An 8,597-nucleotide genomic window follows, 5' to 3' on the forward strand; every position below is an offset into this window, starting at 1 on the left:
TTAATGGGTGTTTCGAAACGTAATCATAATAAAGTAGAATATAGAAACTCGCCTTGTAAAGTTATCGTTATGAGACGCATTTACACGAAGGAACTTTCAAAGCTCTGACGTAACTTACTTTCATCTCTGTACTGGCATCCCTTTTCTTATCTTAATGTAGTATAGTAATACTATTTCGCTGCTGATAATTCTTATTATCATATTCATTCTATAAATGTATATCAGCTTCATTAATATTATATCCGTCAAGTTGTATAGCTTTTACTTTGTCCCTCGAAAGAAAGGAACCTTCGCTAAATATTAATATGCAGTCAACGATTAAACAATGCACTTTTCTCTTTACTGTCAGAACAACATCCTCAGCACCGTTCAGAAGTGAAGAGTGAAGGAGGAAAACATTTATATGTAGAATTTAAACGATAATTTTATAAACTATGCACCGTTAAGAAATACGACTTTGGCTAGTGCTTCATTAACCTGAAGAGCGCAGATACTGGTACGTGATGTGTACAACTATCGAGGCACCCGACTGCTCACAAAATTATATAACTAGCACAGAGTACCACCGACAAGCGTTGCTTGTTCTACGAAGTAAAAATATCGGATAAATTCTAGTGTCCGATACCACCCGTCGGCATTGACCAATGACGTCATACGTAAGGCAAAGATGCTGCAATGGACAATCTATGAATGGAACGGATTATACTCGTAAGCAAACGAATGTACCATGCCATAAAATAATACATTTAACGTGACTATTATTTACGCACGAATTTCACTTAATCGAGTTGAAGATGACTGAAATAAATCAGAACACGAGAGCAATTACGAGTGCCTATATTATATTTTCCACACGTACTGCAAAAACGATGTAAATAATGAACCGTCGAATAGTTGGAATCGGTAACTAGAAGCGACCACTGTAGGAGGTCATTTCTAGTTACCGATTCCAATATTACTCTTTGTTGCGCAAAAATCTTATAACGTATCAGAAACGTGCTTAAAAAATGATCTTGTTAGTGAACTACAGAATACGACTAGACCTTCAAAAAATGAATACCTTTACACACAGTACTGTACACGCAAAGAGATAAAACGCAAAAAAGACCAAACCTTGCAACCGATAATTATACTAAACGGAAGTCACACTATCTACAGTAGCTCCAAATAACACTCAGTAAAATCGATATACCAGGAGTGACAGTAAAAATTAGACAAGTGTAGCAGAAACATCGAAAAGGAAAACATAAAAGTGGCTAGATAAAAAGAAACTTACCGCATATGAACTTCAAAAGGAGTCAAAGGTCGAGACTGACAAGACGGAAATAAGGGCATACCAAGAAATAATAATGATTGAACGTCAAACTGTAACGAAAGAGTCAAAATCCAGAACAACTAGTGAAAAAGAAAAAAGAACCACAAACTGCCAGGCACGAATGAGGTACCATTTAAATCAGTTCTTCCCTACTACCCGCCCTCAATCGGACGCAAAATTTTAAAATAATAAAAAAAAGTAACCACGAGTCAATCACATAAACTCTCCGCAATACCCCTTGGCCCATGACTGTAACCAGAAAATATTAAAATGACAGAGAAACCAATCTCCAGAGAAACCACTTGTGCACTCGCACAATACAGAAACATAAAAAAACGCAGCGTTAAACAAAAAAGTTTCAGACCCACCAACACCTAACTAACAAAACGAGGCTTGTACATTTTGCTGATTACTTTCATAAATGCAAGAATTAAACAATAACCTTTAGGAATACTCTTCCTCCAACAGTATTCATGTAAATGGCATTACAACACTGAAATCCTTCTCTTTTCCTGCCCTACAACAGATTTTACAGCTTCCCCCCCCCCCTCCCCCCCCCCCCCAATACCCCTCCGTAGTATTAGTACATGCCCCCGTCTTATAATCTTTAAACTGAATACTGTGATTCACTACCAAATGATGGTAACCCCTTTCACCCAACCCCTTGTACGAAGCACACCCATCCGACATGACTATAGAATGTCAAAACTTCCTTTGTCCGATTTGGTACAACCCTAAATACAACCATCAGCACACTCTCCTCCAGAAACTACTACTCCATAAACCCAAAGTCCAACAACCTCGTGCCCCCTTTCGTACTTTCTCTTTTCAAAATAGGACTCATCTACTTCAACTATAATCCCTGCCCCCCCCCCCCCCCCAATGACCCCCTATACTTCATAAATTCCCTGCAGACCTCTCTATGAAACGATACACAGTCGACTACAGTGCCACACGAAACCCCTGCTTCATGCATGACAGATTTGCAGGAGGAATCATAACAAAAATACTAGGTTAGCATGGACAATTACTTCTAAATTCAACCCAGATCTTTCGAACCACGTCCCCCTGCGTATGGATCTCCGTATGTTATATTTTCTACACCTCCACATGTATTCGTCGGAAGTTCGTGATAACGCAACCTTCGTCAAAACCATGTAATTTCCACAGACACTGCACTTGCAAAATTCAGCAATGACGCCCAATGATCGCAAAAATTTTATAGTTGATTTACTGTCACTCATTTTCTGAAGCAGAATTTTCGTAGTAAAAACAACTGACTCACCTATAAATAACAGCATGAGAAATCAAGACCTTATAAATCACGACTACTTATAAATCACGACTACTTTCATTAACAAAAGATGCCGAAAACAAATTACGAGATAAAAACAAACATTCTACACTGAATTTTTAATATACGCGCATAATGAGGAAATCCAGAGAAATCATTTAACGTTCATCGACAGCAATCTGCGGCACAAACAAAATAACATGACACATTACGTCATTGGTCAAAGCCGATGGGTGGTATCAGACACTAGAATTGACCCACGACTTTGGCTAGTGCTTCATTAACCTGAAGAACGCAGATACTGGTACGTGATGTGTACAACTATCGAGGCACCCGACTGCTCACAAAATTAAATAACTAGCACAGAGTACCACCGACAAGCGTTGCTCGTTCTACGAAGTAAAAATATCATTGCGCAGCTGTTTCTACAACCTCCCCTACAATAGTCGAAGTAGAAAACAAAGAAATAGCTGAAGGGATTTGAACGATAGAGATTTTCATAGTACCTTTAATTTCCGCTAAATACGCTCCTTGATTATCATTAGGAGACATTCTTCATTTTCACCATTTGCACCTCTGTCTTGATAAGCGCCTTCTCCTTGGGAAGCGTCGTTCTGCCTCGGTTTCGTTTCTAAAGAAATGCTGAACCGAACTGAGTGCTCCGAAAGAGACACTTCAGCACCTTTCAGCTGATAGATTCTCACGATGTGCAGTAAAACTCCTGAAACGCACCAAGTCCAACTAGTACAAGCGCTCTATCCATCATCATCATCATCTTCGTAGGCTTCTACACAAACGTCTAATGGCGGATGTTTCTAGGAGACGGACCAGCCTCTGTTGGCAGAAATTCATTTGTTTATTCTTCCGCTTCACAGTACTCCTCCGAAGATTATATAACATCGGCTGAAGCTGCTACATTGAAACAATCAGCAGCTGTCTCATCTAATTGCTACAAATTCATTCGAAAAACTTAAAAACAATACTTACGAGTTGGGCATATTCCTTCTGCGAAGCGTAAATTGAGTATTTTAAATGTGACTGTAAGTCGAATGTGTGATGAGTGTTTGAAGCGCCGCATCCTAATGGTGATACTTTCAGTGACGAGGAAAAATAAGTGAGAGGATGATATCCAGCCACATCAAGGAGTCTGATTCTTATGAAAGACAATAGCCTTTCCGCAGAACTGAATTCTCCCACCCAGTGAACAGACACTACAGGACTATCAGATGCTACCGTGACGTTAAAGCCCAGTTTTATACTTAAGTCAAGAACGTACTGCGAAGTCTCCTCCCCCTGCTGAAATGATAGTGCCAGTGAAAATGTGATCCAGAGTTATTTACGTGTAACTTCGCGGCGTTAGCTACATTGTTGAAACAGCTGTTGGTGACCCCTCGTAACATACAAAGCTTGTGGCAACAGTCTATGGAACGGAACTGTATCGTTATGAAGATAGTATATGTTCTTTCGGCCATTGACCCTCTTCTTCTGTGCTGGATGCACACGCATTGCCCGAACTCTTACGGGTATCGGTAAGATTGTCTGCACGGGTAATGAGTGTAATGGGCAGGGGCACTACGAATGTAGCGTGTGGACATTAAGTTGGGAATGTGGGTCTCACGGGGAGCGTGCACGGGATAAATCCCTGCAGTCGCAGTAGGTTCTGTGCCCTCGGTGGCTCAGCTGGATAGAGCGTCTGTTCTGTAAGCAGAAGATCACGGGTTCGAGTCCCGGTCGGGGCACACATTTTCATCTGTCTGGATGTATATCAACATCTGTCGGTGGCTTCGGGTTTTCATTTAATTATAATTTCTCATTGTATCGTGGAGGATTTGTATTAAAATACAATGGGTTGTACTCTGATATTAGTTTTTGTTTTAACTGTCATTAAACTACAAGCTCTAAAGTGAGTGTTTAATTAATAAAAGTGGTGTCCTTTGATTCTACTAATGTTCGACACCAAACTACTCTGCGTCTGTGCTAAATCATTTGTTTGGGAGAAAAGATCGTCTGCTTCCGTTTCTGGTGTTGTGATGGAACTTCCGTACGTAAGAGTAATGCGCTTACCAATGTAATAACATTTATGTTTCGTCTTCTGTTTGATAATTAAATTGCGCGGGAAGTTGTGTGCAATGATTTCAGTCGTATTATGGATGTACCACTTGCAGCATCAGATTTCACAGTTTTGCAGGCTATTTTGTTAGCAATTTATATCGTCATATTATACAGGGTGGTCCCGAATTCATGGTACAAACTTTAATGGTAGGTACAGGACATTGTAACAAGGATTTATTGTATAGGAATGAATAGTCGCAGGTGACGCGGTGAGGCGTAAACAGGGATAAGAGAAATGGAGTGATCGGTTGGTGTCACTGCCGGTAGAGGGCAGTAGATGAACATGATGTATCGCAGTAGGGACAAGCGCCATTCACAATTGTGCTGCCGTAGACGATGAGTGACTTTACGTATGCAGAAAAAGCAGACATGCATTACATGTACGGCCGTGCAAATGGTAACGCCAGAGCTGCGTTACGAATGTATCGCGCGGAGTATCCTAATCGACGAATGCCGGATCATAGAATTTTTCAACGGTTACATCTTCAACTTTGTGAAACAGGTACGTTCGACGTCAACAGACATGACGCTGGTCGATTAAGAGCTGTACGCACTCCAAGACTGGAAGAACGCATCTTGAACATAGTGGCTGATAGACCCGAGTCAAGCACAAGAACTGTTGCGCGTGACGTACATGTGAGTCATCAGACTGTATGCAGAGTGTTAAATGAAAATCGCTTACACCCCTTCCATTTTCAAAAAGTACAAGCATTGAATCCGGCAGATTATCCTCTTCGCGTGAACTTCTGCCAGTGGTTGTTGCAGCAATGTGCGTTGCAGCCGGATTTCGTAGGTCATGTGCTATTTACAGATGAAGCGACATTTTCACGCGAGGGTGTCTTTAATGCGCACAATTCCCATGTGTGGGCAACAGATAATCCACATGCAACGCGTCCACATGCGTATCAACAACGTTTCGGTATTAATGTGTGGGCTGGTATTGTGAACGACTTTTTGATTGGGCCATACTTACTACCCACGTGACTCTGTGGCGAAAGCTATCTTATTTTTCTGCAAGAAGTGTTACCAGAACTGCTGCAAGATGTTCCGCTCGCCATTCGTAACCGCATGTGGTTTCAGCACGATGGAGCGCCAGCACACTTCAGCACTGCTGTACGGAATTACCTGAATGCCACGTTTGGTGCTAGATGGATTGGGCGTGGTGGACCAGTCCCTTGGCCACCCCGATCTCCTGATTTCTCTTGCCTCGATTACTTTTTATGGGGACATCTTAAGAGTCTTGTTTATGAGACTCCAGTTGACTCAGATGAGGATCTCGTTGCTCGCATATCTGTAGCTGCTGCAGGTGTGCGTGAAATACCAGGCATCTTTGAACGTGTACGCCAATCGCTGCACCGACGCTGTCAAGCATGTATCGCTCATGGTGGACGCAATTTTGAACACTTACTGTAAACATGACACTTGTCAACAACGATTTCAATAAAATCTTTCGTTTTCCTTTCGGCCGTTATTTCCCCTGTTTACGCCTCACCGCGTCACCTGGGACTATACATTCCTATACAATATATCCTTGTTACAATGTCCTGCACCTACCATTAAAGTTTGTACCATGAATTCGGGACCACCCTGTATAATACACGAACATTTGGCCGGTTTTTACTTACATTTGCCAGTACCAATAATCAGATAAATGTGAATAGGATTATCGATTGACGTTTGTGTATGCACTTAATTCTATATATAGTCGGTTCGTTTGTAGGATTTGATAAGTCAGTTGGCGAGTATCAAGATATGTGACACAGATGGGCGTATCTTTTTACTGCATTGACTTAGAAGCGACATCTTATTACTCCGAAACGGGAACGGAAAATTTAGTATTAGACGCAAATTTCAATGTGATACTTGCACGTCTTCCAGAGAAAAAGAGTCTTAACAAACGGACAGACAGAAACACGGACAAAAAATGCAAAAAGAAGGTAAAGTGCCTAATTTGTTGATTCTAGGTCAACGGAAATGCTCTTTAGCCCTTGACGGGTGAGGTTGTAACTGGCAAATTATGCACATAAATATCGGTATCTTTTGATTGCATTGACTTATAAGCTTACATTTTGCGCAGCGAAATATATCTGGGCGTTCCTGACAAAGAGAATCTACACAGACAGACATGTACATCGACGAGTCTATTCCTCATGAAGGACAATATTCGTGCAGCTGAACTGAATCAAAACGATCACCCCACAGCGGCACCGGTTTCGCCGACTGAGGTACCGAGCTCTAAAACGAGCCCTGTCAGGAATTTGAATTACCCACCATCGTACACCGGAGCCAGTGACATTACAGGGTGTGCGGATTTCCACACAAAAGAATACAACACTTAATTTCAGTGTAGTAGAAGAATCAAAAGCTTTTTGACACCTAACATACAGACGGTCACACTAAAAACACGCAAGAAAACAGCATCGCGGAGTTCGTAGCATTGTGTGAGAAGTACAGGCACTTCGTGAGCGGGGGTCAAGAGTGGTAAGAAGTAATTAAAATTCGGCAGCTGCAGCACAAAGCATTCGTAGGTCAGTGGCGTAATCAGTGATAAAACAGGTAATTCCCTGGTGACAACGTACGTTCGCATCAGGCGTAATCCAATAATTTTCGTGTTACTCCATTAAGCTGATTAATTCCGGTACAATTATGAAACGTACCCTTTGAACAATTATACATGACTGTGCTTAAACTGACACACAATATTTTGTTAGCGCAACGCAATCTGACTTTCAAAATTCCCTACAAAAGAATGGCCCTGACTAACATTAAACTATACCTTTCACAAATCACTTACCTCACAAAAATCTTCGCTGCTCAAGCTACTGCAATACGGCGAGCGCCACTACTGCCAGCTAAATAAAAGATTCAAACTATGGAAGGCACTAACTACTGATAGGGATAGTTAGCAAATGAAAGATATTAATAGAGAACAAACAATGTATTTACCTTGATATCATCATATATAAATATAGCAGTTCATGACAAATTTCAAAACTCCGCCATCTCTCTCCCCACATCCACCACTGCTGGCGGCTCACCTCCAACTGCGCAACGCTACGCGCTGTTCACATCCAGCTGCCGCTGCCCAACACTACAATGGCGAGTATTACAACAATGCAAAGCAGCCACAGACTGCACACAGCACAGCCAGTGATTTTCATACAGAGGTGGCGTTACCAATAAAAAAACCTAAACAGCCTACTTACACAATGGACTTCGACTTTAGAAATTGTCTGCTGTCTGCGAGGAGGGGGAAATGGGTAATAAGCCCCTCATTTCCTAACACGTCCACCCACACAGCTAGGCTGAAGGTCCAGATGTCTCCACGGTTTATGGGCGCGCTTGTCTGGCCAGTTTCCTCGCATGACCCATTTAGTCTCTGAACATACGCGACAGTGACAGACTCTTCTGGTATTCGCAACTGCAGCTGCTCAGGTCCACGTCCGACTTTCAAGAAATCAAAGATTAGGTTTACTTACATCGATTAAGGCAAACGCGCTTGGCTTTACTCGGTGCCACTTCGAATTCTACGACGACCTTTGATTACCCATGGGCGATTTATCTGGTTTGGGCAGTCGTGATCTCCTCCATACCCCTGGTGCGATGCAGGACTCGTAAGGCACCTGAGTGTTGAACAGGGAGGTGGACTCCAAGATGACATGTACCAGGATTTCTCGTTGAGATCCGGTATCGACAGCACTCTGCGATGTGGTGTTGTCGGAAGAGAGTTTATCCATCTGCACATGGTAGGCAGCAAGCAGCATGGAGTCCATCAGGTGCAGCCCATCATCTTGAGTGTATCTTCCGATAGTTCATAGACTGTGATGGAGCATACAGGAATAGATTCATTATATTATCACAATCATGGAATCGAGT

At 42.1% G+C, this 8,597-nt stretch overlaps 1 non-coding gene across 1 annotated transcript; it reads left to right on the forward strand.

Moving 5' to 3' along the window:
* Positions 1-4,273: 4,273 nt before the first annotated feature.
* On the forward strand, positions 4,274-4,348 carry Trnat-ugu. The gene has a single exon. It is a non-coding gene; the product is annotated as a tRNA-Thr (tRNA).
* Positions 4,349-8,597: the final 4,249 nt, after the last annotated feature.

This window comes from Schistocerca americana, chromosome 3 (genome assembly GCF_021461395.2).
Source record: "Schistocerca americana isolate TAMUIC-IGC-003095 chromosome 3, iqSchAmer2.1, whole genome shotgun sequence".
Lineage (NCBI taxonomy): Eukaryota > Metazoa > Arthropoda > Insecta > Orthoptera > Acrididae > Schistocerca > Schistocerca americana.